The sequence below is a fragment of the Galeopterus variegatus genome, unplaced genomic scaffold (assembly GCF_000696425.1).
Source record: "Galeopterus variegatus unplaced genomic scaffold, G_variegatus-3.0.2 Scaffold1254, whole genome shotgun sequence".
Classification (NCBI taxonomy): Eukaryota; Metazoa; Chordata; class Mammalia; order Dermoptera; family Cynocephalidae; genus Galeopterus; species Galeopterus variegatus.
The window spans coordinates 36,429-36,646 of NW_007727365.1; positions in this window are offsets into that span (position 1 = coordinate 36,429).

Genomic DNA, 218 nt, shown 5'->3' on the forward strand with positions numbered 1-218 from the left:
CTGCCCCCCTGCTCAGTGCATCCATCTCCTGCCTCTGCTCCCCCCACCCAGGCCCCATCACTGAGCCACCTGCCACCTCCCTAAGCATAGGTCTCTGCCCTTCTCCCCATCCCCTCGTGGGGACCCCTGAGTCATCATCACTCGGGAGGAGGTGGGGGGGCAGGACAGGACCTGAGGGGCGCAGCTGACCAGTCCTCAAGGGGGTGGCCACAGCCTGA